Source organism: Elephantulus edwardii, unplaced genomic scaffold (genome assembly GCF_000299155.1).
Source record: "Elephantulus edwardii isolate Elephantulus edwardi_28Jun2011 unplaced genomic scaffold, EleEdw1.0 scaffold00145, whole genome shotgun sequence".
NCBI lineage: Eukaryota > Metazoa > Chordata > Mammalia > Macroscelidea > Macroscelididae > Elephantulus > Elephantulus edwardii.
In genome coordinates this window covers 6,687,862-6,715,742 of record NW_006399895.1, presented here as the reverse complement: position 1 = coordinate 6,715,742, position 27,881 = coordinate 6,687,862, and the positions used below count along the sequence as shown (strand labels likewise).

Genomic DNA, 27,881 nt, shown 5'->3' with positions numbered 1-27,881 from the left:
GTGAAGTGCCTGTTCATATCCTGTGCCCATTTTTCTATTGGATTATTTACCTTTATCTTGTTGTGGTGCTCAAGTATTTTATAAATTCTGGGTATAAGTCTCTTATCTGATATGTTATTACCAAATCCTTTTTCCCAGTTGGTGGCTTCCCTTTTTACTGTGTTGGAGAAGGTTTTGGATGTGCATAGGGATTTGAGTCTTAGAAGATTCCATTCATCTACTTTATCTTCTCTTGGTTGTAGGGATTTTTTCTAATCTTTTGCCATATCTTTGATGAACTAAGGCAGTGATACAGCTGAGTTCTCCTGACTTGAATCAGGTGTTTCCTCTTTATAGATCTAAAATCTTTTCCCCTTTGGACATAGAAGCCTGTTTAGAGTTCCCCACCCCCCGAATTATTATTTGAGTGAAAGCTACAGAGCAAGTTAGTTTGCCATTCAGCAGCTGATACCTATTTTGTTTCATGACATTGATTGTATTCCGTACAGTAGAATCACACTCTTTTTTCCACTTCTTCCCTGTGTCTACCATTTCTCGTCTTCCTTGGTTTTTCTTGTCTTCTGAATTTCACCCCTGTTCAAATGTTGCACCTATGATTTGCTATAGTTGAGTGTTCTGACGAATGTGTTCCTCCCTTCTGTGGTTTGACTGGGAGTTGAACTACTAGTGCACATTCAGTTCAGACTTGAAGGATCCCTAGAGATCTTATGGTATCTTAGCAATCCGGTGAATATGATCTATCTTATGATTTTGAGTTTTATTCCGCTCCATTCCATTCAGGATCTCCATTTGTCATTGCTTTCAGAGCAGTTTGCAGTGGTAGCTTGGTAATACTGTTTCGTTCCTCTGATTTCAAGCTTGTTATGACAGGGTCCACATAGTTTTTTAATCCTTTGGATTAATTAATTGTTTCTTTGTTTTTTATTTTCTTCACTCTTTGCTCTGGACAGGGAGAGATCAATAATTGCAGTTTTGATGGAAGAGGAGTCTCTTTCTAAGGCCTGTATTTCATTTCCCTTATTAAACCTCCCCTCCTGCCTGATCATGTACTTTGCCCTGTTTTCTTTTTTCAATCTCTTGGTACCACATTTTCTAAAGAATACCGCACTAAAAATGATTTGATTTGGAGTTCTCAGCTAAGCCAAATGTACGTTATATAATTAATTAATATTAGAAGACAAGGTAAATTTATGGTTGGAAAAGAACGTGTATATATTGAATTGTAAAAGGTGATTCTTAATTTTTTAATTTACAAAAACACCACGAGAGCAACCAAATGGAAAGGAAAATTACCCAGCATAATTCAGTCCTACCAAAATAAGCTGTTTTATTATTAGTATTTAAAATTCTCTTTCAGAGGTTTTCTTAAGAAATGGATTTTTGTTATTACTCATGGTATAAATGAATTAGTGAGGGGTTTTGCCCAATAATGATCCAAATTCTCATAATCTACTCTTATTGCTGATCCTCAGCACCCTTAAAATACGCTTTTATTTTAGACAAAGTTAAAAGGCACCTGTGCAAGAAGATTGGTCTACCAAAAACAACGTGACACGTTGTAGTCATTTCTCCCAGATTTCAATTCAGGCAGCATTTATTGAGCATTGGTCAGTTTCTTTATATGCACATTCTTACTGGTTTGGGTCAGCTTCATGGTAGAGTACTGACTTTTGGTGCATGCTGCTCAAACTGAGAGCATGATGAGCAAAGCAATAAAGAATGCTGAGTGGAAGGGAGCGAGTGTATGTGTATAAATGCATGGCTAACTTTTGAACACCAGGGGTTAGAAGTGATGCCTCCCCTATCTAAAATCTGCATGATTACTTTTAAGAGGATAGACAAAACTGCTCTCATGGAAGTGATTGATACCACATAGCATTTTAAACAGATACAGCATTGGCACTCAAGAGGTTGTGGTGTGTAGATTCATATATAGGTGGACCTGCATCATTTATTTTGTTCAAAGTTCAACTGTAGTTGGATGTGTCAGCAGATGAGCAGAGTTCAGGACATATTGATTTCCATTTTGGGGATTCTCCCTTTTTTTTTTTAAGTGGACTTGGAAACTTTAGAGTTGGAAGGTATTTTGTAAGAGTTAGTATGAGGGGTTTGTGCGGGGAGAAGGGTGCAACAATGAATGAATGGAATCCCAAAATCTCTGTAGATGTTCATTGAAATGAAAAATAAACAACCTAAATTAAAAAAAAAATAATTAAAAAAAAGAAGAGTTTAGTATGGATAGTAAACAAATTATGCTCCCTTGCCCCCCCCCTTTTCTGGTAGTAGCCCTTAGCTAACTTTTACCAGTGTGATTACAACAACCAAGCAACATGAAAGTCATATCTCCTTCCAGATTTGTTTCACTCCACTGTCCATTCTTGTCTTTTCCTGTACATTATATAACTGGTTAAAAAAAATTAAAACAAAAACACAAGAAGAAAAAAGGTAAGAGCCAGATTTAAGGGGATTATGGTTTTAAAGTTTAGGTGGGACAGACGCAAGGTTGTATTTTGGTTCTTGTGGATATGTTTGTACTTGTACATGAGAAGTTTTTTCTGTTCCACAGTCAGCACCTGGCCTGGTTTTTATAGCTTATACTTCTTCAGTGATGCAGTCAGTGTGAATCCTATGTAGTCCATCAAGTGAGGTCCATGTGCATAGTTACTGGTTTTTGGTTTTTTGTTCTTTTTTTAAAGTATACCAATTTCATTTTATTAGCCTAATTTGTGGAGTAGGCTGAGGAGAATGGGGATGAGGCGGGCGTGGCAGAGGAGACATAAACTCGGTGGTCAAGACCCTTCAGGACTCTGGTGCCGTCCTCTCGCTGCAGCAGAGTGGCCAGTCCAGAGAGTTGAAATCCAAAACACTGAAAGCAGATCCCCATTTTTGTGTCCAGGGATCCTTCGGTTACAGTGTGATGAGGTCTACCAGGTTGCCTTTTGGAAGGGTCATGCTGTCAGTAAAGAAATTTACTAAGGTGTCAAAGAGCTGAGTTCTTTGAGCATAGATGTGATCCACATCAGAGAAGCCTAGTGCTGTAAAATCTGAACCAGATTTGAACATAGCTGAAGCTAGGAGCTGAAACTCTTTTGTCTCTTCTGGATCTGAATGATCCACAGTTATATAAAGGTCGTTCTGTAAGTATTTCAGAGCACTAAGAGGATCAATTTGAGCCTTTTCTTCAAACCTGTGTTTTCTTATGAGGTATTTGCAGTGCCTCAGTAGGTAATCTTTTGATGGTCTACACAACTTCAGTGACCAGAAGTCATGGAATCTCATCTTTGGAAAAGAGGATTTTCCCGGATTCACACCAAATAAATAATGAACCTTGTGTAACTCATCATAAACAAGCTGGTGCGCAAATCTGGGACTCACCAAATAAATAATGAACCTTGTGTAACTCATCATAAACAAGCTGGTGCGCAAATCTGGGACACAGCTCCTCCTCCTGAAGACTTTTACTCAGATTTTGTTTTGCAGCTTGGTCATTCTTGTATACACAGGACCAACCATTCCTCACAATATCATAAATCCAGAGTGAGTTTCTGACATTTTCTTCTCTCTTTTCCTTGTCTTTGCTGAGTCCAGGTAAGACATGTATCTCATTCAGTTCTGGATCAATGGTTGCTGTCATTGGAACCATCCCAGAGTCTTAGTGCCATCTGATATTATGTCTCCATGATCAGAGTCCACATCGTAACCGAAGAAGTCATTCAAGTAAGTCTTCACCTGCTGACCACCAAACACATACAAGCAGTGGTTTTTTGAGTGGAACAGCAAGCAGTGTCCTATTGAAGACTGGATGTCTTCTGACCCAGCATTACAGGAGTCTTCTCAAAGAAGTTTCCATGTTTGACAGTGACAGTTGAAAGCAAACAACCCACTGAACTGGGATTCACTGGCTCTGCCGTCATCAACACTGCCATTACATGTCACAATTCTACCTCCAAAGGAATAGATCGTATGCTTTTCTGAGTGCATACACATCTGATGATCGAACACCAGCTTCGGTCCTCCATCAGCAGCAGTGTCCTCACTTAGTAGCATCCATGTGTTTGTGTCAATGTCATAACGATAGAAGTCACTTTTCAGAGATTAGTTGTTTTTCACAGAGGAATCCAAATAACGTCCCAACGTGTAGATCTGCCTTCACTGAATGTCAGTGCACATCTTATGACATGATCTGGCACTAGGACCATTCTCTTTCTCAGTGTCTTGGGAGATACATGTCCACTTGTTCTCCTTCACACTCTATGCCCAGAAGTCAGCAAGATCTCCCAGCCACCAAACAAATAAACAGTCTTTGTTTGAACATCAGTAACCGTCTGATGCCCGCTTCGCATTCCCAGTTGGTTATCACCTTTACTGCTTTTTGGAATGATTTAACTCCATCGTGGCTTCTATTCCTGTTGACTGATATACTGATAGAACAAGCCATCATTTACAGTTTTTCCAGTCAATTCCTCACAAGCATCAAAATCTCCTTTCAAAACGAGTTTGTCATGCAGATCTGTTAACATAGGATGTTCCAGAGCAAAGAAGGTTTTCTTCTGCAGGGATTCAAAGGCGTCTGTGTAGTTGTGCTGTCGAAAGTGTTTTAGGCAAAGGCGAATGGTCTCCTGTTCGTGGTACTTGCTATACCAGTTGAGACAGGGCTGTACTACATGAGAATCATCAGTGCCACTAAGCTGCACGTACCAGATGCAGAAATTAAAGCTGGGTCTCCACTACAAGCATGGAACTATTTTAATGAACTGACAAGGGGACATCTGCTCATCAATTTTATGCTTCAAATGTTTCTTTTTTATAATAATTCTTTAAGCCACTAGACAGTAGCTTCATCATACTTTCTTCATTCATTCATTCCACCAAAGACTTTAAATGTCTTCAAATTACAGACACATGTTTTCTCATATTTTCCATATGTGATGTTCTGGACATTCAGCAGGTCTTACAGGCTTCAAAATCAAGTACTGAGGAGGCTAGTTGCTCTCTGAAGACCATCTAGATGATTGGTCATTTGGCTTAGCCACAAAAATGTTCTTGGGAAGGTAGGTGGAGAAGGAGCTCGATTTGTGCAGCGTGTAGGGAAGCAGCCAGCACTCCGCGCCACAGCAGCAGCCCCGCCAGCCCCTCCAGCCGCCATCCTGTCAGCGCTATAGCGGCCGCCACCTTCCGCCGCTGCACCCTACTGTTTTTTAGAAAAGATATTTTCACTGCATAAATCATTGAATGTACAATATTCATTCATTTGATTATCAGCCTCATTTCTGTTACTGGGTCTATAATTTCTGACTACTGGTGCTTCTTTGTTCCTGACTTTTGCTTTCTTATGATTGTACAATAATGTTGTTGTTGTGTACTGTCGAGTCGGAACCAACAGCTGACCCTCCAGTGGGTTTTCAGAAGCAGTTGATTGCATGGGAGGAGATTGCCCATCTTTCTCCTGTGGAGGGTATAATGGCCTTGAACCGCATGCCTTCGGCTTGCAGTGCACCTTCTTGCCACTAGGCCACCAAAGCTTTGTATAATAATGAGAGCAATTTTTTTTAGGTGGTTAGTAAATGTTCTGTAATAAGTTATACACTTAATTTGAAGAGTGGCAGCATACGTAAGAGGAAAGCTTTTTAAGGAGTATAGTTTTGGAATTGCAGTGAATTTTCTTACTCTTTGGCCACAAGCGCTCCCTGAGAAGGACAGGTTTGTAGTTTGGGTTTTTTGTTTGTTTGTTTTAAAAATATTTTTATTATCTCCGTGAATAAGCTTTTTATTGAATATTAAATTATTAAAGGGAAAAGTGTTACTTCTTTTTTTTAATTGAGATTGTAATGAACGTTTATAGAGACTTTGGATTTCTATTCATTTATTGTTACACACCCCTCCCCCAATTTGCTTTTCTGTTTTTTAAATAAAAATTATTATTATTAATTTTAATGAAATTTACAGAGACTTTGGATTTCCATTCATTCATTGTTGTACTTTTGTTTTTCTCTATGTAAAGAAAAAAAAAGTCTGTCATTGTTACACAGTCCCCTCCTCAGTCCACTTTACTATGCAGCTCTTATTCTATACTCTTATCATGAAAATAATACCAATCATATATTCCTTTTAAGCAGTTCTCTCCCTCATCTGTTTCAATGCAGTGTGCATTATTTATTCCCTCTTAGCTTTCCCCCAATCCCAATGTCAGTCCTGATTTACAACAGTGGCATTATGCAGTATTTATCCTTTTGTGATTGAGATAACTCAGCCTAATGTCCTCCAGGGTCACCCATTTTGTGTAATATTTGATGAGTTCCTTGTTTTGTTTTTTTTTTTTTAATTAATTTCGTTTGTTTATTTTTCATTTCAATGAACATCTACAGAGATTTTGGAATTCCATTCATTCATTGTTGCACCCTTCTCCCCCGCACAAACCCCTCCCCCCCTTTGCTCCTCTCCTTGAAAAGCAAAAGAGTTCCTTGTTTTTTAATGCAGCATAGTATTCCTTTGTGTGAATATACCAGAGCTTCTCTTTCCATTCATTTGTTAAATGGGCACTTGGGTTGTTTCCAGCTCTTTGCTATTGCGAACAAAGCAGCAGTAAACATTGGTGTGCATTTATTTGTTTGTGTGGCAGTTCTGATTTCTTTAGGGTATATTCCCAGTAGTGGAATTGCTGGGTCACATGGTATTTCTATTTCCAACTGTTTGAGACAGCACCATACTGCTTTCCATAGTGGCTGCACCATTTTACACTCCCACTAACAATGAATAAGGGTTCCAGTTCCTCCACAACCTCACCAGCATTTGTTTGCTGTTCGGTTAAATGTTGCTATTGTTACTGAGGTGAGTTGATATCTCATAGTGGTTTTGATTTGCATCTCTCTTAGAGCTAGGGATTTTGAGTATTTCTTCATGTGCTTGCCGTCTGAATGTCTTCTTTGGTGAAGTGTCTTTTCATACCCTCTGCCTATTTTTCAGTTGGGTTGTTTATCTTGTTGTGGTGCTCAAGTATTCTATAAATTATAAATATAAGTCCCTTATCAGACATGTCATTATCAAATATTTTTCCCCAGTCTGTGTCTTCCCTTTTTACCTTGTTGGAGAAGTTTCTGGATGTGCATAGGGATTTGATTCTTAGAAGGTCCCATTCATCTATTTTATCGTTTCCTGGTTGTAGGTTTTTCAGGTTGCCTGGAAGTCTATTCATGTTGTGGATTAGGGCTTTTAGAGTTCTTCCAGGCTTTTCTCTGATGAAGTTCATAGTCTTTGATTTTAGTCCTATGTCCTTGATCCACTTAGAGTTGGTTTTTGTTTATGGTGTGAGGTGTGGATCTTGCTTGAGTTTTTTTGCAGAAAATTTCCCAGTTTTGCCAGCACCATTTGTTAAAAAGGCTGTTTTTTTTCTCTCACTTAACTGATACCTTCTCCTTGTCAAAAATCAGTTGTCCATAGGTAGATGGGCTGATTTCCAGGTTCCTAGTTCTGTTCCATTGATCTATATGTCTTGTCATTGTACCAGTACCACCCTGTCTTGACCACCACTGCAGTGTAGTAGGATTTGAAATCAGGGAGTGAGATGCCTCCTGCCTTGTTTCTCTTTTTTTTAGGAGTGCTTTGGTTATTCAGGGCCTCTTTTCAATTAGGAGGACAGTTTTGAAGAACAATGTAATTTTGAAATAAGTTCTGACATATTCAGAAAGATTAGTCTTACTACATGTTGTATTAAATTAAGATGACGATGTGTGGAACAGCTTTTGGTTGCAGTTGATAATTCTGTCTTGAAGTACAAATTTCTGGCTTTATTTGGAAAACTTAGAGGATGAGAGTTTTTTAAGACCAATTTGAGTTATCAATTAGTACTTTTTATTTTAGCCATCATTCAAGTCTCTGAAGTAACAGTATTAAGGTAACAGGAGGACAAATTCAGTACAAAGAAGAGCTAGTTTGTGCATTTTGAAGGCAGATGTATATTCTGTAACATCTGAAAGAAAGTTGATGCTTGTGCTGCTCATGAGGTGGAAGCTCAAAAACCAGAATTTTCTGCTTCTGTTGTAGCAGATAACTGTATACAGGAATGTAGCTTGTTAGAAAGTGGGAGAAAAGAAAAACCAAAATAGACTAAGGTTGGTTTAATTTAATTTACTTAATGGAAGCTATACCTTCCATAGATCCTAGTCTAAATTTAGTGGAAATGGATTGTTGGGGACACAACTTGTTGCTATATTTTTTAGAACCTCATGACTATATTACTGTGTAAACAGTGTAGACTGTATGCTTTTTTCTTTGGAAGTAGTTTTACTTATGCAATGTTAAGCTTTAATTTCTTTATCATAAAGAACTCTCAAAGAATAACAAAAACAGAGATAAAGCAAACCAGACGTCAGATACAGCCAGCTATAGCCAATGCAAATAATCCTTTAGATAAAGTTGAGAAGCTAAAAGCTTGACAAACACCAAACACACACACAGACACAGACACACATACACACATAATTGTTGTAAAAGTTTGGGTTGCAGTTCATCTGAAAATTAAAGAACTAAACTTTTCATTGGAAATAACAAGATTTAAAAGTATAAATAATCAGTAGTAGACGCTCCAGTTTTTATGAAATGTTCTAATTCTAGAATATTTTACCATAAATTTTACTTACTGCTTTTTACCGTAGTTTTGTTACTTTCTAAAGCTTTGTTATTTTTAATGTTTTAGTCTTTATATTTATTTCATGTATATTTAAATTTTTATAAATTAATGAAAATTTATTTTCTTAAAATAACTTTGGGAAATTTGGAGGGATATCTCTCTCTGGAAGCAAAATATCAATGTAAAATAATCCAAGTTCTTTAACAAGTTAATTCATTCTTTCACCTTCAGATGAGAAATATCTTTGGTTTCCTACATTCAAATTTGTAGTACTTCTTATTATTTTATTTATATACTTAACAGATGTTTATTCATACCTTTTAATACCAGTGTTCTAATATAACCATCTTTATAACTATGTAGGAACTTTTAAAAAATATTTTTATTGATTTTCATATAGTAATACCTTTATAGTATGTTGCCGTCATATACATATTTTTCCTGCTAGTTTATTTACATAATTCAAATAAAAACTTGAAGAGATTCTTTCTGTTTCACCCACCCCACCAATCTAATTGTACAGCCCTTTTTCCCCCTGCACATCCACATCCCTCTGCTTCCAGCCTCTCATCCCTCCTGGATCCTTATACTCATTCTACACCAGCAGATTCGTGACCTTATCCATACTGAGTTGCATTAACTTAAAGCCTCCACATCTTTTTTCATTTGAATTCACCAGTGACTTCATTGGAGAAAGATGGGCAGTCTCCTCTCATTGAGATATGTAGCCTCAGAAACTGCTAGAGGGTCTCTATGAGTCAGAATGAACTCACTGGCTATAGAGATTTGTTTTAATTTTATAATTATATTGTTTACCTTTCACTAATAAAACAGAAACTAATTCCTTTACAGCTTATCAGGGATTCCCTTCACACTACCAAATATGTATGGATTTTAAACATTTTAAATAATTTTATTGGGGTAAAGTAAAAAGATTAACATAAAACAGAAGTGTACTATACAGTGACATAAATTATGTTTATACAGTTATCACCTTATCCATTTCCAGAATGTTTCTTTGAAATAGAGGCATTTTTCATAATTTCAAAGAGAAACTTACCTAAGTAATAACACAATCTTTTCCCTTTCCTCAGCTTTGACACAACCCCCGACCCCCATCAAGTCAATTATGATTCATGGTGATTCTCCAGTATGTTTCAGAGTTGTAACTCTTTATGGGAGAAGAGTCATCTTTCTCCTTAGGGGCAGCTGGTGGATTTGAATCTCAGACCTTTCCATTGATTACAGAATCATCAGCCCAACATGTCATGTACTGTGCCATCAGGATCCAACTTTTTCAGTTTTTATTTGTTGAATGTCCAATAAACCTCAGAGCTGAGTTTTTATGTACAGAGGCAATCTAGATAGAAGAAAACGGATAGAGTTAAAAAAAAAACACACCCAAAACACAACAAAAAACCACCCAAAAAAGAATAAGGGAGTTGAAGTGTGATTCTGTGGAATAATTTAAACGTTTTCAATATCTTTAGATTATATAACTGTTTAGCTTTGTTATTGTAACACCCTCTGTCAGGTTTTCAGAGGCTGTAAATTACATAGAAGGAGATTGTTCATCTTTTTGCCACTGAGCCACAGGTGGATCCGAACCATATGCATTCAGGTTGACAGCACAGTTCCTTATTGTTAGGGTATCAATGCTCCCTCTTTAGCTTAGTTGTTTTTGATGTATACCATCAAGTCAGAACCAAACCATAGCTGATCCTCCAGCAGGTTTTCAGAGACAGTAAATCACATGGGAGATGACTGATCATCGTCTTCTGTTGAGCAGATGGTGGATTCAGACGACTTAATCTTTTTGTTGGTGGCACAATTATTTACCACTAAGCCACCAGAGCTCCCTTTAGATAACTATAACAAATGTAGTTAAAATGCTAAAAAAAGAGAACTACTCCTGTGCTTTTAAAAAATAGGTAAATTCAGAATTTATGTTGATTTTTCGATAGGGCTTGTATTGCCTTTAGAAGATTTTCATAAAATCTGTTATTAGCTTGCTGAAGTGGAACTGGTTTACTTGAAATCAAGGTTATAACTGTCTGCTTCATTTAGCTTCAGCTTTGTTAAGTGCTTTGTAAAATGCTTAGTGACTCAATTTCCAGACATATTTGCAATACAGACCTCTATAAATATTAAAAAACTTTTAAGAGCTCTGATGGCCTAGTGGTAAGAAGCTGCTCTGCAGCCCCAAAGGCATAGTGTTTGAATCCACCGTTGCCGTGAGAAAAGGACAGACATTCTACTCGTGTGCTATTACTGCATCTGCAAATTCGATGGAGGGCCAATTTAATGGCACACAACAAGTACTTTAAACTGTATATTACTATATTTTTTAAAATAAGACCTATATCTACATTTTGGTTATGTAGGACATATTTTAATGTTTAAGGAAGCATAATATAGAAAGCAGAATAAAAGAAATCTTTCTGACTAGTGAAAAACAAATTCTGTATCTGAGGAGTAAACAATCCAAATAAACAGATAAGCAATCTAATCCAGAAAGTAATCACTCATCGAAAAGTCACTTTTATTCTGTCTTAACATCTGACATTTTTGGAGTAAATAATTATTCTGAATTATCTTTTAAATAGTCATTGCAAAGAGGTGGCTAAAATAAAAGCTGTGTTACAGATGCCTAGTCTGTGATTTTTCCCTTCCTCTGATTTGAGTGAAACTAAGTTGATTTTTCCATTCAAGTATTTGCACGTTTTACTTTATAACATTACAATACCTATAGTATAACTGCACTTCTTCCTTATGATTCTTCTTTGAGTTCATTATTATTCTTTTATGATTCCATTAATTGTTCTGTCTTTCCCCTTCCTGTCTTCTGAGCATTATTCCTGGGGAAATGCTGGGTTTTTTTTTTTAGATCTTACTTGGTTGTTAAAAAGGTTACACAATTTCAGTAGTCTGGACTAAAATATGTAAGTTTTGTAATTGAGTTATGTAGAAAGTGACTATGTACATGACATCCTAGTAAGAGTAAAGACCATTTGAAGCATTTAAAAGAGTGTTGAAAAATATTATTATAATATGTAGTAGTTGTATAGTGAATGTAGGAAATTTTACTTTTCAAGTCTTTATAGTTTCTTTCTGTGATAGTCATCCTCCTCTTGTTATTTGTATCTCTCTTCAGTTACTCTTTGGCTGCAAATGCTGCCATCCAAGGCTCACAAAAGGGAAATGAATAAGCATTTAACAGAGTAAATAAAAGTATGAATCCTATTGGGACTTTCTTCCCATTATAATGAGTAGAGCTGATTGAATATTGTAATTTGAAAACGCTGTAGAGGGAAAAGTGTTTAAAGTGCTCAACTCCTAACCAAAAGGTCAGTGGTTCAAGATGAGACAATCTGCTTCTCTAAAGGTAGACAATCTTGGAAACTGTCCCAGAAGTCCTACTGTTGTCTTTTGTTGCCACTGTTGTCATATGCCATCGATTCAGGACCTACTCATAGTTGACCTGCCAGCAGGTTTCCAGAAGCATTAAATTGCTTAGGAGGAGAGTGCCCATTTTTCTGCCACAGAGAAGCTGTAGATTTAACTTGTGTGTCTTTGGGATTGTAGTAGTGCAGCTTCTTAATATTAGGCCAGCAGAGCTCTTCAGAATGAACTTGTTGATGTTGGATTTTGGCATGGAAATTTTTGGGGTTTTTAAATAGAAAAATATACCAAAGTTCCTTCACCCCAAATCCTGAGTTTGTTGAAAATTTTGAATTTGGATTTGTTCTAGAAATAATTTTTTTTTAAAAAAAGGAATTAGTAGTAAACCAAAAAAACCCTGATATAGTTGTTGTTTCTGACTCATAGCAACTCTGTGGTTTTTATGGCAGTAAATCTTTGTAGAACAAACTACTACATCTTTCTCCCATGGATCGCCTGGTGCTTTCCAACCACTAATCTTTTGGTTAACAACCAACTGCTCTAACTAGGATGCCTTTTAAATGTCTTGGAGTTCCCACACTGAAAGTCAATCCTGGGCTGTCTGTGTGAAAACCAGGAATCCTAACCACTTGACCATGTGTTAGATGACTAAATTAGCAGTGTGCACTTAATATTATGTGATATTTTCCCATCTGCTCAGGGATCTACAGCTGAACTTTATTATCAAATATAGTATTATTTCTGAATTGAAATATTAACCTGAACAATATATGTGGTAAAGAAGATTGTAATTAACCTCACTTAAATGATGAGACATCCTCTTCCTCTAAGCGACCACGCCTTTGAGCTGTGGTGCTGGAGAAGAGTACTGAGAATACCATGGACTGCTAGGAAAACGAATAGATTTGTCCTGGAGAGGGTTAAACCAGGTGGCTCCTTGGAGGCAAGGATTCTGAGGCTCCGTCTAACTTACTTCGGACATGTAGTGAGGAGAGACCAATCCTTGGAGAGGGACATCATGCTTGGGAGGGTGGAGGGACGGCGCAGGAGAGGAAGGCCCTCTATGAGGTGGATTGATTCAGTGACTGGGATAATTGGGATGGGAGTGTCAGAGACAGTGCGATTGGCACAGGACAGAGCGGAGTTTAGGGCTATTGTACATAGGGTCGCTATGAGTCGCAGGCGACTCGACGGCACATAACAACAACAACAACAACAACAATGATTAGATCTGGTTTACTTACATGTAAGCGGTGAAAAGCTTTAGTTTTTACAACTTTTTGGATTGTTTCAGTATTTTCTAGGATCTGTAGAACTTGGTCCTGTGAATAGAGAAAGATAATTTTCCTTCTGTTTTGGTTTTAGATGAAATGATGCAGCATATATATTTATAGGCAAACAGAAACCATATACACATATATTGTTGTTGTGTACCATAGAGTTGGAATCTCCCCTGGCTGACCTTCCGGAGGATTTTCAGTTAATTACATGGGAAGAGATTGCCATCTTTCTCCTGTAGAGCAATTGGTGGATTTGAACAGCTTCTTAGCACTAGGCCACCAGAGCATGTGCAGGCGCGCGTGCACGTGTGTGTGTGTGTGTGTACATACATCAAATTATATTTCAAAAGATGTGTTAGTTTAGGCTGATCAGCTTTCATGGACCTCTTTAAAGGGCTGAAGAGCAAGGATATTTGTTTAAAGACTATACTGTACCTGACACAAGTCATGGTGTTTTTCTTCGATTTGTATGCATGTGAAAGTTGGACAAATAAGTAAGGAAGATCAAAGAAAGACGGATCTATGCCTTTTAATTGCGGTATTGGCAGAGAATTTTTGGCTAGTGGTGAGACGTTTCACTATAATCCCAAAGGCACATAATTCAAATCCATCGAGTGCTTTGCAGGAGTAGAATGGACAGTCTCCTCCTGTGTACTTTATTGCCTCTGAAAACTTGCTGGAGGGTAAGCTGTGGGTGAGTTCTGGCTCAACAGCACACACAGGAACATGGAGTGCCAAAGAACAAGCAAAGCTGCCTTGGAGCAAGTATTACAAGGGTGTTCCTTAGAGGCAAGAATGGTGAAACTTCATCTCACACATTTTGGACATTTTGTCAGGAATTTCCTGGAAAAAGATTTCATATTAGAAAAAGTCTAGGGCCAGTAAAACAGAGGAAGACTTTAAATGAAATTAATTTAAGCAATAACTGCAAGAATAGACTTGCACATGAAAGAGATTGTGAGGATGGCACAGAATAGGGTAAGGTTTCTGTTGTTCTAACAGTCACTTAATGTTGAGAGACACACATACACCTCTACACACCCACACCCACACCTACCCCTCCCCAAACCTACCCTGAGTGAGTGCATTCATGAGACTGAGATAGACCGAAACTTTCTACTCTGGTGGTATTAATGAATTATGTATTAACCTGCTGACCAAAATGCTGGAGATTTCAATCAGCCAGTTGCTCCATTAGAAAAAAATGAATAGTCACTCCCATGAAGGCTGATGGACTTGGAAACCCAGTGGAGGGTGCCAGGAGTTGAAATGGATTCCATAGTAGTGGTTTTATATAAAATAGATATGTTAGGTAGTATATTGGTAGATAATATATGTGTAGATCGACAAAAGCCGTAGACATATATAGCATTAGTTTTTAAAAGCCCTTACCTAGTGTACCTGTGTGTGTGTGTGTGTGTGTGTTAGAGAGTCAAAGACAGCTAGAGAGACAACAAATGAGCAGTTGATGATGGCGACAGGAGAGTGGTGAGTTGGGCCCCTTAGTGCTGCTTCATCCTTGCAGTCACTCAGGATTTGGTTACTAACATAGTGTGAAATAAAACCTTAATTGCAGTTTCACAGCTGTGTTAGCACATAAGCTCATCACTAACAAATTCTCCTGATAGAAATAAAACCTAGAAATTCCAGACTATGTAAAACTACAGATAAACAATCCAAATTTTCTATCTGCTGTATAAAATAATGTTTTAAAAAAATTAAGACATCATGACTGTTAGAGCTTATACTACTGTTTTACTAATCAAAAGGAGTGAGAAATACTTGCTGTGGTATATAGGTACCCAGTGAAGCCATTTCAGTTTGCCCATTTAACAAATAATAGCATAGGGACTGGCTCAAGACAGGAAATGAAGAATACCTGTACCACTTGAAATGGTAACAAGAGTTTTAGTAAGCAGAAACTAATGATCTAAATTGGAAAGAAGCCAGGGCATTGGGGATTTACACCCTACCATTATGAAAGGCCCCATGAGATCTTAGATGACCTCAGGAGGCTTGCACTTTTGTTTATAAGCACCTTTGTAAGTCTGTGCTAAGGCTGTATGCAAAATAGTGGTGTTTAATATTACTTAACTGTGGAGGTGACAGTAAATCTGGAAGAATTGACCTTTACCACCCTGTTCTGTTACGACAACAAAATGTTAGGCATTCAGTAAATTAGATTCTTGGGATGCAGTGCTTACCTATTTTGTAAAATCTGACAGTATTCAATATTTCTTTAAGATACTAGGTCTTTGAAAGGAACACTATGAGAGAGAAATCCATTCATACTTTTCTCTGATGCTTTTTCTTTACCCTCATATTGTTCTTTGCTGACAACTGCAAGTATGTGTTCTTTGTGAAATGAATAAATGCTGATTTCTGCACGAAGAAAGCTCTTAGGAAGTGAGCTTTGACATTGTAGAGAGGAAGCACAGAAGAATGAGGCAACCAAATGAGTAGTATTGCAAAGAGTCATTTAAAAGTGTGTGTCAGAAGCCAAAATAATATTACTTCCCTTGGGTCCACTAATCTTCATTTGTGTAGAGTAGTTTATTTTGACTTAACTGGTTACATTCAGATTTATGTTGTTGTTACTGCTAGATGCTTTGGAGGAAGCTCTGGCTCATATCAGCCATGTGCAGGACAGAATAAAAAGCATTCAGTCCACCATACTCACAAACTCCCCTGTGTTTAACCCATTTGTATATATTTAAAACTCTCTGCTGTCATGTCTTTTTGGACTATAACAACCTTCCATCAGTTTTCTAGGACTTTAAGTCATAATGGGCAGAGATTGGATTTGAACCTCTAGAGCTGCTTTGCATTGGGTTAGCAGCACAACTTGCTACTGACTATGCCACCATAGTGGCTTTTCAGATAGAGTCTTTATTATTGCTGCTGTCAGCCATTGAGTGAAAACTCATGGTTGACCCTCCACTGGGTTTTCAGAGGCAGTTTAATCACACAGGAGGAAATTTCCCCTTCTCCTTTTTTGGAGCAGGTAGTGGATTAGAACCACTCGCCTTTAGGTTGGCACCACAACTACTTAGCACTAAGCCACCAGAAGTGGTAGCAAATTAGTACTATCAGTTTGTCTTCATTTTGTGTTGTTATGTACCATTGAGTCAGAACTGAACCATAGCTGACAATTCAGCGGGTTTTCAGAGGCAGTTAAATGCCAGGAGGAGATTGCCTATGCTCCCTTCTTTTTGTGTATATCCCCCCAAAATATACATATATTTTATACACGTATAGTTTGTGTTTCTGTAAAGATATACTAACAAACTTGAGCCATATAACTGAAGAGTTACAGCATAGATAGCTTTTAATGAGGAAAAGCTGGTCCTTTTGTCTTTATTTTATGATGCCTTCCTGATAAACCTATTGTTCATATTTTTTTTGAAGGAAACCAGGACTCCGAATTCAATGACCTCTGTCATTCTTAAGTAATTAGTTTTCCTATTTAAATGTAAGAAGGTCAGTGATTGGAAAAAAATATATAGTATTTCTTACATGAGACATTTAGATATATGTGATGAAACAAAAAAGTGTGAATCTGAGAGGATTTCAGTTTTGAGGGTTTTTTTCTTAATATAAACTTTATGGTTTGTACAGTGGTCAGAAAGGGAAGAGGAACATATTTAAATCATACATACAGCACTAATTTTTCCTCTTTTGCTGGTCTTTTTTGTGATGCTAAAGATGACTGAAGTTTGAAACTTGAAGTCTGAAAGATTTATGTATGAGGTGATACAGAGTTGTTGGCTTTTCTGCAGCACTTAACATACCTTTTAGAAACAGCTTTAAAAATATCCAGCAAGAGAGCAGGACCATGTTTATTTTGTAAGACATGAAAAGGGGAAATCGGTATTTCTGAGATCCTGAAATTGGGGTTTTGTTCAGCATTATAAATAAATTATCTTCTGTTACTAATTATGCTTTAATTTTTGGTGCATGTGTTATCAGTGTTGACTGAAATGAACTAAACGTGTTGACAGAACCGGAGAAAAAAAATGCACTTCTTATACTAAAAAAAAAACAACAACCCAACCCGTAAATGCTCTTTTTTGAAAATAAAGCATTACCCTCATAGACTATGATTCTGTTATGTATGATCTGTGTTTCCATGAGGAAATGTTGATTAAGTAGTTTCCATTTTGGTAATACAGTATGTCCTGTTGTAAGTTGCTGACTGTGTAAAAAATCTTTTAAGTCAAAAAAGCAGCTCAGCTTAAACCCCTACTATTTATTATGGCAGAAACCAGAAATAGAAATCTACCAATTTTGTAATCTATTGACTTTTTTCCTATCTTTCAGAGTAAATTGGTTTTAAAAAGAAGCTGTTAACTCTAGAATTTACTAAGTTAATTTTTTGTATCCTGTACTCAAAAGATCTGTACTCCTTGATTGATTAAATATATGCCTGTAGTTAAATAAAATAGTCTCTTTCTGAGGAAGACATAATTGTCTTTGCTTGATAGATTTGTAAAAGATGTTGTCAGTCTGTAAAACATGCCAGTTAGATCTGAGAAAACTTGTTTATATGTAACCTTAGTCATAGGGATATATTTTGCACACAGCAAAGTCTCCTTGAAAATCCATTTTCTGTTTATTAAGTAACTCAGTTTAGAGGTACAGTATCTTTAGACTATCCGGAGATTATTTGGCCATCCTTGATAAAAGGGAGAAGAATTTTTATTGGTGAGAGCTGCTTTAAAGACTATGTTTTAAAGAAGGAAACCTGTTCTTTTGGTGCCTACTTGTAATGTCAAAGAATTCATTTTTGAGATTAATGATTTACTTTTAAATATTACTGATGGGGGGTTTGGAGTGTGGTTTATCTTAAGAATAAATGTTTGTCAGTGGATGTTTCTATCGCTAAGAGAAAAGGGAGAGGAGTAGGAGTACCTCTTGTAGGTACTATTTTATTCAGTCTTAGGGCTGCAGTCAGTGTAAAGCAGTGAAATCTTTGTTGGTTGAGGTAGTTTAGGCACACAACATAATAAATGTTTGCATTTTAAAAGATGGTGATGATTATTTTAACCCCTTAACATGCTAATAAACAGACATACAGTGGTTGACCCTAGGAAAGAAAAAGGGCAGGTTTTTTTAGTCTGATATGTGGTAGTCTTATTTAAATTTGTGATTTGAAAGAATTAAATTAACTGTGTTTTCAAGATAATCCTAGGGGGGAAAATGTGACTTTAAAAATGCCTTGTAGCCATTCAAGGAAAATCCCTCATTTATCATGTTACAGTGAATTTGGTCTTAATATCACATAGGTCATGTAATATATATGTTCCTGTTGAATCAGAACTTAGAGCTGATGCTTAAGCAGGTTTTCAGAGGCTACAGATTTCATAGGAAGAGAGTGCCTATCTTTCTCCTGCAGAGCAGTTGGTATATTTGAACCACAAGCATAACTCCATACTACTAGGCGACCAGAACTGTAATCGTATTATGTATTAGTATGTTATATTTACAAGGCAAATATATTTTGTAGAAGTAGCTAAAATACATAATGATAACTGAACAAATAATTTTAAATGCTATTTATGAAAGCAGACAAGACTGTTTAATTGTGCCTTAGTTTTAGCAGAATACCTACCTGTTTTTATAATAGTAATGTTTTATTTTCTATCAGTAAAAGTGTACTTTCTTTGAACTGTTTATAACTTTTAAAAAATTATACTATCCAGTATGACTTGTTACGTGTTAGAAGTAAAAATGAAGGATATTTGCAGTGTGTGTATATGGTAGTTTGGCATTTGGTCACAGCTTTATTGTGTTTTGAAATAAACATTGATGCTAACATGAATATAGTGGTGGTTATGTGCTGTCAACTGAATCATTGCAACCCCATGCACAATCACCCTGAACCCTGCCCTATCTTAAGTCAGTCCCACCGTCTCTAACACATCTGCCCTCATTATTCCAGTCACTGAGTTAGTCCTTCTCATCCAAGGTCATCCTCTCCTGTGCTGACCCTCTACCCTTCCAAACATGATGTCCTTCTCCAAGGACTAGTCTCTCTTGGTATTATGCCCAAAGGATATGAGATAGAGATTTAAAATCCTGGCCTCCAGTTCATATTTGACTTATACTTTAAATTGTATTAGATATCTTTGTGTCTAAACATTAATTCCAAAGTGATGACCTTCAAAGTTCGTGTGAGTAATCCTGTCAATTAGTCATCAGAAAACTTCTTATATAGGGTGAGAAATGTAAAAAATGGAATTTTAATTATTTAAATTTATAGGTAATAATGAATAACAAGGGATTTCTGGTATCATAGTCCATAGTCTGCTGACTCAAAGGTAGTACTTCTCTGACAGTTTGAATCCACCAGAGACTTAAAGGGAGAAATACGAGAAATCCTGTGATTTATGGCCTCAGAAAATCTGTTGGAGGGTCAACTCTAAATCATTCCCTATTCAACGGTGGTAATCTGATGAGGTGTGTGTGTTATACTGAATAAAAAAGGTTACTGGTTGAACTTGTATATAAGTGATCACATAACTACAATTTAAGTCATTGTTAACTTTGGTCTGTATTTTATTGCAGTGATGCCCTATATATAGGGCTGATTATAACAAAATGTGCAGTTAAGATTTTAAAAAAAAGATTGAAAATAACATGTGCTCAGAGGTGTAATGTTTTGTTTACACTGTGATGAGGATTCCCTTCATGCTCCTTTCCTCTGTGTGTACACTCCATATTTATACCTTTTTACCAATATTTAATTTAAAGATTGAGATATTTTGGTAATTGTATTAGGATTCCACAATAAAGAACTTTAAGTTGTTCTTTATAATCATGTTTGTGTAGGCTTATGTTACTAGAATTTATAGAGAAATGAGGTTTTTGTTTTAGAGAAACATTTTTCTGATAAGGCAAGGCAATAAATTGTTTTAGGTTTTGAAGGCCAGGAAACAAAAGTAAGAATATAATGTAGATTTTCATAAAATGAAATGAAAATGTAAAAACTGTTCTTGGCTTGTATGCATTAAAATAGACAGCTGGCAACATTTGGCCTATGGGCTATAGTTTACTAGCCTTTGCCTTAGAGTGTTACTTACTTATATTTCATTTACATTTCAGGGTTTGCTCATGTGTCTAAATCTCTCTTTAACAATTTTTGACACTACCTCAAAGGCACTGAATCAGTTCATGTGCAAAACTACAAAGACCCACATTGGTGTCCTGGTCTTACTGCTACAGGAATCAGTTTGCTGGCTTTTTAGGGAAGGCTGACCTTGACTTTGTAAAAATACTTTTGTCTCCCCACTAAGACAGTTAACTGACTTGCAGAGTAAACTTATTTCAGTCTTTAGAAGAAACAGTGCTAGACAATGAGGATACCGTGAAGGAGATACTAGACCTATCTTCTAAGATCTCTGTTTAGCTTTGCATTGTCAAGTTGTTCTCCCAAATTTAGTTTTCCTTGATCTGGTAGTATTCCTCTTCTAGTATCCATTTTCTAACTTTTGAGATGAAATTAAACAAAGAGAGCTTATTATTAAATGTGCATGTAAAGGAGTAAAGGCAGAGAGTAGAAGTAGCTAAAAATAAAATGTAAAAAAAAAAATCTTTTATCTTGCTTAAGTGTAGAGATTGTGTCTTAGAGTATCTCCAGCAGGAACAAAAACCTTGCTATGAATTTGGTATTGCCTTGTTTAATTTAAATACAACTCTCATTATTATTTTGGTAAACTATACTGAAGATTATCCAAAAACGACTGGAACAGCACATCAACAGAGAACTACCAGAAGTCCAGGCTGGTTTCAGAAGGGGTCGTGGTACTAGAGATATTGTAGCTGATGTTAGATGGATCTTGGCTGAAAGCAGGGAATACCAGAGGAATGTCTATCTGTGTTTCATTGACTGTGCAAAGGCATTTGACTGTGTAGATCATAACAAACTGTGGCTGACTCTGAGAAGAATGGGAATCCCAGAACACTTGATCGTTCTAATGCGAAACTTATACTTGGACCAGGAGGCAGTCTTCAGAACAGAGCAAGGGAACACTGCATGGTTCAAAATTGGGAAGGGCGTACGCAAGGGATGCATCCTATCTCCATACCTTTTCAACCTATATGCAGAACAGATTATCCGGGAGGCTGGGCTCTATGAGGAGAAATGTGGGGTCAAGATTTGTGGACGAATTATCAACAGTCTGCGTTATGCGGATGACACAACCCTGCTTGCTGAAACTGAGGAGGACCTGAAGCACCTGCTGCAGAGTTTCAAGGACTGCAGCCTACAATATGGATTGAGGCTCAATGTCAAGAAGACAAAGATTCTCACCACTGAACCAATTGTCAGCATCAGAATGGATGGTGAAGAGATTAAGATTGTACACAGCTTTAGTTTGCTTGGCTCCATAGTCAACAGTCTTGGCACCAGCAGCCAGGAAATTAAAAGGCGCATTGCCATGGGAAAGTCTGCTGTTAGGGACCTCTCCAAAGTGCTGAAGAGCAGTGGTGTCTCTCTGGAGACTAAGGTGCATCTGATACAGGCCATGGTCTTCGCAATCACCTGTTATGCATCAGAGAGTTGGACAATGACCAAGGAGGATAGAAGGAGAACTGATGCCTTTGAGCTGTGGTGCTGGAGAAGAGTATTGAGAATACCATGGACTGCTAGGAAAACAAACAGATTTGTCCTGGAGAGGGTTAAACCGGGTAGCTCCTTGGAGGCAAGGATTCTGAGGCTCCGTCTAACTTACTTTGGACATGTAGTGAGGAGAGACCGGTCCTTAGAGAGGGACATCATGCTTGGGAGGGTGGAGGGACGGCGCAGGAGAGGAAGGCCCTCTATGAGGTGGATTGATTCAGTGACTGGGATAATTGGGATGGGAGTGTCAGAGACAGTGCGATTGGCACAGGACAGAGCGGAGTTTAGGGCTGTTGTACATAGGGTCGCTATGAGTCGCAGGTGACTCGACGGCACATAACAACAACAACAACAACATGAAGTTTTCATGTGGAGATAAGATAGAAATTATCAATGATTTCTTCTGGCTTGGATCTACACTCAACACCCTTGACATCAGCAGCCAGGAAATCAGGTGGCATATCTCATTTTGAGAAAACCTCCTGTCAGAGGCCTCTCTAAAGTGCTGAAGAGAGATGATGTCAGCTTGAAGACTAAGATGAACTTGATCAAAACCATGATCTTTTCAGTTAATTGCTTTGCACATGAAAGTTAAACAGTGATTAAAGATTAAAGAAAAATCTTATGTCTAGAGAAGAGTAATGACAATCCCATGGACTGCTAAAAGGACAAATGTATCTTGGAAAAAGTACAACAAGGGTGCACCTTGGGGACATGGATAGTGAAACTTCATTTCACATATTTTGGGCATGTTTTTCGGAGGTCCAGTCATTTGGGTCAGTGAAGGAAGGGAAGACCCTCAATGAAATGGATTGATACAGTAAATTTGCAGTACTGTACTGTACTGTACTGTACTGTACTGTAAATGCTTGAGTATGTCAGAAATGATGAAGATGGGACAGACTAGAGCAGGGTTGATACCTATTTTTCATAGACTTGTGGTGAGTGTTAATAAATTGAAGGAACATGTAACAACAAAAACATTTTCCGTTCATAAGTAAGATTTAACCCTTGTTCGTATGTTGCTCTTTATGTCTTTTATGCCATAAAATGTATTTGGAGCCAAATAATAGGGTAAGTTAGTTTACTCTTTGTTTCTTCTAGTATCTTTGAGTCTCTGTTTAACAAGTGTACTCACCAGAATGCAATATAATATAGCGTCCTAGTACTATATTACTTTTAATGTAGGTTACGAGTCTGCCTAAAGAGCAGGAAAGATAACGCCTAACCTTCATTATGAACACGGAAATCTCACGTTTTTTTCTTTTTTTGCAACCCTGAGATAATAACCACACATACTGCAGAGAACCCACAGGAACCAAAACTCTGATGCATGAAAATGGTTTTCTGGTGGTCATCACCCTCTCCACACTGTTGTGTTGGTCTTCTCTTTGTCCTTTCACTGCTCATTGTCCTCAGTCCCCAGAATGATACAGTAGCGTAAGTCTGTAGCCAAGAGAATACCTAAAGCCCTAGCATTCAGTTTATAGGAATGAAAAAGCTATGGTACTAAGATTAGGATTGGCACAGTGGCTGCAGCAGTGACGTCAGGTATATCAGAGATGATAAAAATGTTATTTATAGAGTTGCTTTGAGTCTTACTCAACTTGTTGGTACCTAACAACAACTTATATTAGGAAGAGGGAAGAACTTCAAAAAGCAAGTCCTTCAAGTTTTATATTCATTCCTGTGTTCTACCTTGAACTATGCGTATGGAACTTTATCTTAAATCAGAATACAAAAGAATTTGATAACTGAACTAGCCAACGACTGCCCAGGTTCTAGACTGATAATTAGGTGACAACAAGTTAGGATAGCACTACAAAGACTTTGAAAATGGAACCAACATTGCTCCGCCACCCATCCATAGCAGCTGTGTTAGAAGTTGAGTCCTGAGCAAAATATATTGATTATTTGGTAAAACAAAAATAAATTAACAGTATCCATAGAGTTTAAAGGAGTCAGTGTCTCCTGACTCAATATTTGAAATTGTCTAAGTTGCAATTAAAAATAACCAGGAAAATCTTAACTCAGTTATTAGGAAGTTACCAACATACTTCATCACAGAGATGATACAGATAATGAAAGTAATCTCTTAAAGACTTTAGAGCAACTGTTATACCAATAGTTGAGGGGAAAGCTGTATATGCTCTAAAACTAATGAAGGAAAAAAGAACATCTCAACAGGAAATAGAAATTACAAAAAAATTGAAAGGTAAATGTCAGAAATGAGAAGTGTACAATAAATGTGGGAATGGGAGACCTAACAGAACAAAATCTAGAAAAATTGTTTTTATGGAAGGACCAGTGAACTTAAAGGAGTTGAAATTGTTTTGATCCTAAGAGAAAATTCTCTTTAAATGCTGTGCCGTTGGTTCTGATTCTTCCTAGGTTTCCAGAGCTCTGAATTGTAATGGGAGGAGATTGCCCATCTTTCTCCCTTGGAACTGCTCCTGGATTCAGACTGCCTGAAACTGAGCTTTTTAGTTAGGTTAGCAGTACAATACACTTTGGACTAGGCCATCAGCATTCCAGAGAGAAAAGAGATCTTTTAAAAATGAACAAAGCCTTAAGGATTTGCTGTAAAAGAAAAAATATCTGTAACATTTTAATAGATTTTTTTGATAGAATGTGATAGTAAAAATATATTTGAAGAAATAATAGCTGAAAACTTGACAAACGTAAAGATACAGAAAACATGAAACAGATAAACTCAAAGAAATTGATGCCCCTAAATAAGCATAATCTCTTGAAGACGGTAAACAAAAATCTTCAAAGTAGCTCTAGAGAAAAAAGGACAGTGCTTGTAATGGAACAGTGATTTGAATGACAGATTTTCATCTGAGGCCATGAAGAACAGAAGAGGGAGGCAGAATACTCGTTTTAGTCTTGGGGAGGGAAAAAGTTATCAACAGCAAACCAAAAGATTTTTTTTTAGAAATGAATGTGAGAAGAACATTGTTGTTGTTGTTATGTGCCATCAAGTCGCTTGCAACTCATAGCGACCCTATGTACAACAGCCCCAAACTCTGCTCTGTCCTGTGCCAGTTGCAGTGTCTCTGACACTCCCATCCCAATTATCCCAGTCACTGAATCAATCCACCTCATAGAGGGTCTTCTCTCCTGTACTGTCCCTCCACCCTCCCAAGCATGATGTCCTTCTCCAAGAAGCGGTCTCTCCTTACAACATGTCCAAAAAGTATGACAGATGGAGCCTCAGAATCCTTGCCTCCAAGGAGCCACCCGGTTTAACCCTTTCCAGGACAAATCTGTTCATTTTCCTAACAGCCCTTGGTATTCTCAATACTCTTCTCCAGCACCACAGCTCAAAGGCATCAATTCTCCTTCTATCCTCCTTGGTCATTGTCCAACTCTCTGATGCATAACAAGTGATTGTGAAGACCATCGCCTGTATCAAATGCACCTTAGTCTCCAGAGAGACACCATTGCTCTTCAGTACTTTGGAGAGGTCCCTAACAGCAGACTTTTTCATGGCAATGCACCTTTTAATTTCCTGGCTACTGGTGCCAAGAGTGTTGACTGTGGAGCCAAGCAAACTAAAGCTGTGTACAATCTCAGTCTCTTCACCATTCATCCTGATGCTGCCAATTGGTCCAGTGGTAAGAATTTTTGACTTCTTGACATTGAGCCTCAATCCATATTGGAGGCCGCAGGCCTTGACCCTCTGCAGCAGGTGCTTCAGGTCCTCTTCAGTTTCAGCGAGCAGGGTTGTGTCATCTGCATAACGCAGATAGTTGATAAATCGTCCACCAATGAGAAGAATATAGGAAAGCTTGCCAACTTAATGTAAAAGAATTGGAAAGGGCATAAAAGGCAAGTTGATACCAGAATAAGCTCAGAATACCTTGAAAGAAAGAAAGTAATTGGAAATAGTCTTTGCATAAATATCATTTACTGTTTCTTCTCCACATTGATATTTAAAATATAATTTCCTGGAGTCAATTTCAGTGTTTTCATTGTACTATTGTATGCAATCAAATCTGTTCCAATTTGTAATGGCCTTATATAGGAATCTGTGGCACAGTGTGTAGTGTATTGCATTGCAAATCAAAAGGCGGATGGCTTGAATTCATTAGCTGTTCCTTAGAAGATAGATAGGTATTCTTCTCTGATTTTGCCCTCCTTATCCCATCTAACCACAGAGCATGGAAATACATGAAGCAAAACCTGGCAAAACTTAAAGGAAATCCATAATTATAGTTGGATACCTCAAAATTTATCTCTTAGGAATACATAGAAATAAGAGATAGAAATCACCAAGGATGTAGAAGGACTGGATAACTGTATATCACCCAACAAAAAAAGAAAGTAATCGACCAGTATCCTAAATCCTCAACAAAATATTAGTAAATCAAATTTCCACAATCAGCTAAAAGAATATAATAGTATGACCTAGGAGAGTTTATTTTAAATGCATGACTGGCTCAATATTTAAAAAAAAAAAAATCAATCAACAGCTTGATTCATAAAATAAATGGACTTAATGAAAATTAAATATTAGTGCTCTGCAGAAGACCCCGTCAAAATAACAAGACATTAGCAAGCGAATATTTGCAAATCACGTATCTTTCAGAACACTTGTATTTAGAATATAGTATGAAGGTTCAAAATTCCTTACTAAGAAGACTAGCGACTGAAGTTTTTAAAAACAAACAAAAGCTGGAACACACATTTCCAGAAAGATGATGTAAGGATGACAAATACACATTGGAAACATCACTTGTACTTGAATGCACATTAAAACCATGTTGAAACAACCACGTTGTCATGTCATGTGTTGACATGGATCTGACTCGAGCTGACCTTCCAGTGGGTTTTCAGAGGCTGTAATCTCACAACAGGAGATTGCTCATCTTTCTCATGTGGTGCAGCTGGTGGATTCAAACTCTGTACCTTTAGGTTGGCAGTGAAATTCCTTATCACAAAAACACCAGAACTCCCCCATACATACTCATTAGACTAGGTAAAATAAAAATAAAAGTTGGTAATGTCAAGTGCTGGTAAATGTGTGAGTCATTGGAACTCTTAATGTTGGTAAGAATGCAAATGATACAGCTACTTGGGGAGAGGAATGGTAATTTCTTAGAAATTTGACTGTGTGCATAATATGTAATTTGTCAATTCCATGTCTTCAACTGTAGAAATGAAACTTAAGGTTTACACAAAACCCTATACACAAATATATATATATATATAGAAACTATTCATAATTGTCAAGAACTGAACACAGTCCAGCTGTCCTCATGCAGGTGAAATTACATAAAATTTATATACTCCTACAGTCAAATATTATTCAGCCATTAAAAGGACATACTATTCATGAAGTTATAGAAACAGTATGCAAAAGAAACAAATTTTAAAGGTTATAGACTTCATCTTGTTGTTGTTATGTGCCATCGAGTTGCTTGCGACTCTTAGCAACCCTGTGTAGGAGAGCCGTAAACACTATTCAATCCTGTGCCAATCTCGCCGTCTCACACACACTAATTCCCACCACTCCACTCACAGAATCTATCCATCTCATTGAAGGTCTTCCTCTCCTTCGCCGTCCCTCCACCCTCCCAAGCATGATGTCCGTCTCTAAGGACCAGTCTCTCCTTGCAACATGCCCAAAGTATGTCAGACGAAGCTTCAGAATCCTTGACTCCATGGAGCATTCTTGCTTCACCCTTTCCAGGACAAACCTGTTTGTTCCCCTAGCAGTCCATGGTATATTCAACACTTTTCTCCAGCACCACAGCTCAAAGGCATTAATTCTCTTTCTATCATTTCTATCATCCCTATTCACTGTTCAACTCTCTGATGCATAGCACATAATTGCAAAGACCTTAGTCTCCAGCCTGACGTTGTTGCACATGTTGTGTTGTTGTTGTTATGTGCCTTTGAGTCACCTGCGACTCATAGCGACCCTATGTACAACAGCCCTAAACTC

The 27,881-nt window shown here is 37.4% G+C and overlaps 1 protein-coding gene and 1 pseudogene across 5 annotated transcripts in view; one reads left to right on the top strand and one right to left on the bottom strand.

Moving 5' to 3' along the window:
* TCF12 (transcription factor 12) overlaps positions 1 to 27,881 on the top strand; it is a 452,598-nt gene that overhangs the window by 78,328 nt on the left and 346,389 nt on the right. The gene's annotated exons all lie outside the window — the stretch shown is intronic.
* On the bottom strand, positions 2,908 to 5,146 carry LOC102853090 (annotated as a pseudogene).